The following is a 4,192-nucleotide window of genomic DNA, read 5'->3' on the forward strand; positions in this document are numbered from 1 at the left end:
TTTCTCTACGGTCTCCAAATTTCTCCACGGTCTCCAAATTTTGCACCCGGTCTCCAAATTTCTCTACGGTCTCCAAATTTCGCCACGGTCTCCAAATTTCTCCACGGTCTCCAAATTTCGCCACGGTCTCCAATTTTTGTCATGGTCTCCAATTTTCGCAGCAGTTCTCCATTTTCGCCACGGTTCTCCAATGCTCTTTGTCCTCTCCTATTTTTCTCCATCTTTAAGTGCTTAGTACTCTCCAAATTTTAAGGACTTTATTCTTTTAACAAATATGAACAAAGTCCAAATAAACATAAACTGCTCTATGTGGTATAAAATTCACCGATACATTGCTCCCGATAAACTCCGCTATGTTTTCTTCATCACCGAGTTTATATATTTTATTTTTAAATCATGTACTAGCCGTCCTACATATTTGTATTGAAGGATCATCGTCTGGGTGGTCGCACCATCTGGCCTTCAAATTTCTCCGCCGATCAACTGGTCGGACCACTAGATTCATGACTTCGTTATCGACCAGTTGGTCGGACCTTTCGGCATTCTCTTCTACTCAGCGCTCACTTCGCCGCTAACCAGTTGGTTGGGCTGCTCGGTACTTGATTCTTCACGAACCAACTGATCGGATTGTCTATCGTTGTGATCGTCAGTTATGCTGGGGGTTCGTCTACCGATTCGCTTATTAGCTTACTACGTTTTGCCGACGCTGCATGTCATGTGTGATATCAAGGTTTTCCATGTTGTCTAGATTAGGGTGCTGATCTTGGGCGGCACGTCAGGGGCTTTGATAAATATATCTATCGCAGCAATCCAATGCTAAGCACTTTTCATTTTTCTCCACGTTTTACCGCTCGATATTATCAAGTTTTACCCCATATGTCCAGTGCTAAGTGCGGGAATTTCATCCTTTACACTTAACTCTTTGATCCTGCTACAATATGTTTTCTATCTTATAGCAGGCTCGGGGACTAAGTGTGTACACTTCACCTTGCTGTGAATGTATTGTTTTTCTTCTTACTGGGTTTTTAGCTAAGCTGGAGACTAGTTGTGTGCTCGACTAAGCTAGGAATTGGTTGTTTTGACTAAGTGATCATTGAAATTATTTGATCCTGACACCAGGTGTCTTCTTCACCTACTGTCAGGCTCGGGGACTACAATGTATATATTGCACCTTGCGGCGCATATATCAGTACTAATATCCTCTTTGCATAAGTCATGGATGATGATCATCTGACTTCGCCAACGAAGCCTAAGTGTGTACACTTCACCTAAGGTGGAGAATTTTTAAATTTTAAACTTGAGCTCCATACATCCTTCTGGCAAGCCTTACTTGGCTAAGTCCAAGATCAGGTCACCTGATAAATTGGCTGGATACATGTAGGAGGCTAGCTCCTTGATTCTAGCCCTACATTAACTTCTAGCCTTAACTCTAATATCTCAACCACTCCTTAATTGCTAAATTACTCAGCCGCCTAAGCCTCCTCGGGTTCCTGCTAGCCATGCGCGCCCTTGGGGGCAGCCCTGGCTGCACCTCATATCCGAGGCCGGCGGCTGTAATGTCAGCCCCACATGACAGAAGAAGTATTAATGATCTATATACCATGTCAAAGTTGTCATAGATAACGACGAGCACCATTCTTTGTACGGAAAGCCTCACAATTGTGGTGGTCGCTAGAGTGCATGACCTAACCCTTAAAGCAATGGATTCCCACGCACTAGTACTCGGTGTCATACCTGGCACTGACGACCCCTGGCACTGACGACCTCTAAGAGAAAGAATTGAGGATGCCCTGTCCTCATACCTAACTAGTATCTATATATTTTTTTCCAAAAAAACTAATTCTAGAATATTTTATACTTGCCATGAAGAACCATGAAGCATGTTTAGAATCTTCTTTGTTTTCTATGAAGATAATTCAAGAATATTTCATAACAAATATCTCCTCTCCTATAATTAAAGATGGTAATGGTTTGGACTCAAACTAGGTTGCATGGTCTGGTTTTCTACGGTGCTGGTTTAATTTGGTGAGAAGTGGTCTGAGAAAGCTAGTGGGCTGGTTGGATCTAGGTTTGTGATTACAGTGGATTGGTTTGTTTTGGATTTAGCCTAAACATCCCAGTTTGCTAATGGTCTGGAACCATAGCTCGAACCTTGGTTTCAACCCAACTGGCTTTGACGGCTAGCACCAGTCACGCTCATCCCAACCATGGATGGATGGACCTGGTGCTCACTGTGGCCCATGACCCTCCTCACATCACTACGTTCATCCCAGCCACAAAGGCGCGCTCATCGTCGCTGCTGATGACCTTGTTGCTGCCATTGATGCACCTGCTGGGCAGAAATGGCAATTGTTGTGTGCTCCTACCTGCTTCTTCTTCCACTTGTTGCTTGCTGCATCCCGATGCCGAAGAGTACTGTCGCTTGTTCCGGCCACCAACGTCGCTAAGGCACTAGATGCACACGTCGGCGCTCGCCTCACCTGGGGTTGTGTCACTGTACATGGAGCACATGGTGGTGCCGACCAAAGAAAGGGGCAGGGATGCAGGCGTTTGCATGGACTGGGTGACCATGTAATATATAGAGTAAAATACACCGGAGGTCCATTAATTTTCGGTGAAGTGTTATCTAGGTCCATCAACTTTGAAACTGTATTTTTGGGTCCATTAACTTTCGTTTTGTGTCATCTAGGTCCATCAGCTTTGACTCTTATATTTTTTGTCCATGAACTTTTAAAATAGTTCACTGTAGGTCTACACATGCATGCACGCACGTCGGCTTTTTGCGTCGGTGGAGCCATGCCTGCACTCGCCGCCGTCGCTCAAGTCATGACAGGGTTAATGCATTTCGGCCTGGCTAAGCTCGGATCCGGAGTGGAACTTCCAAGCGTCGGCGTCCCTCTCCATGAAGGCGGCGATGGTGAGGAACTGGATGACGCCGAAGAAACAGGTGTAGGAGGTGACGGACAGCCGCGCCGGGTACTTCTTCAGCACGGGGGCCTGCAGCACCAGCCACCCCGACCACGACAGGAAGTGCCCGATCAGGTACACGCATCCCAGCGTCCAGTTCTTGTCGCCGGCCACGGCCGCCGCCGCCGCTGGTCGTGGGGCCGAAGATGGTGGGGCCCTTGTAGAGCGTGATGACGGACGCGCCCGCCACGCACGCCAGCGTGCCGGCCACCTTGGCCACGCCGTCGCGGCGTTCCAGCCGGACCTTCTCGATCCGCAGCGCCGCGGCCATGGCGAAGGTGACGGCCGGGACCGAGTTCTGGATGGCGGACGCGAACGTCGGCGACGTGTTGTCCAGGCCCAGCAGGTAGAACCCTTGGTTCGCAGTGATGCTGACAACGTATTAACCATATCGACCGATTTGTGAATAATTTCATCGTCGTCACAATTACTACTAGGATTTATCAGCTGCTTGCTACGATGCAGCATGCATGCACATGTTGGTGTGGCTTACCCGCAGAGCGCGAGGAGGAAGAACTGGATGACGAAGTTGAGGGTCAGCTGCGGCCTGTCCTTCCTGCAGCAGGCAGTTCATAAACATCATCATCATCATCTTTGCGAGCACAGGCAGGCATGCATTATTGCAGCAGTGCAGTGGCAGTAGTACGGCCGGCGTACTTCTCGAGAAAGTAGGCGAAGGGGACGAGGAGGCAGAGCGCGATGATGTTGCGGAAGACGGGGAAGACGAGCTTGTTGATGCCCATGATGAGCGCCAGCCGCGACACCACGCGGAACCCCGCGTAGCCGAACTGCAGCGCCAGCATCGCCACGTGCAGCTGCGCCTTCTCCGGCATGCCACACACCCGCCGCCCCTCCCCGGCGTCCGCCATTGTTAGCTCGCGCGACGAGCGGTCCGTGGACTACGGGAGCGATCATGCCCATGCCGTCGTACGCCGCCACGGTCTGACCGGCCTCGATGTGGCCGCTCAGGCCCCTGCTCTCTCAGAGCACCACCTTGCCGGTGCCCGCGGCGACGGTGAGCATGCACGGCGCGCCATTGCCGACCGTGCCGGGTCCGGCCCCGCGTTGCCCGCGGCGCAGCTAACGAAGATGCCGCGCTCTATGGCCTTGAACGTGGCGATGGCGATGGAGTCGTAGTTGAACTGCATGCCCGAGTAGGTGCCGATGGAGAAGGACAGCACGTCGACGCCGTCCTTGACAGCGGCGTCTAGCCCGGCGATGATGT

General features: G+C 50.7%; 1 pseudogene; it reads right to left on the bottom strand.

Annotated features, from left to right (window-relative positions):
• Nucleotides 1-2,835: 2,835 nt before the first annotated feature.
• LOC136454451 (protein WALLS ARE THIN 1-like) lies at nt 2,836-3,836 on the bottom strand (annotated as a pseudogene).
• Nucleotides 3,837-4,192: the final 356 nt, after the last annotated feature.

Source organism: Miscanthus floridulus, chromosome 5 (assembly GCF_019320115.1).
Source record: "Miscanthus floridulus cultivar M001 chromosome 5, ASM1932011v1, whole genome shotgun sequence".
Classification (NCBI taxonomy): Eukaryota; Viridiplantae; Streptophyta; class Magnoliopsida; order Poales; family Poaceae; genus Miscanthus; species Miscanthus floridulus.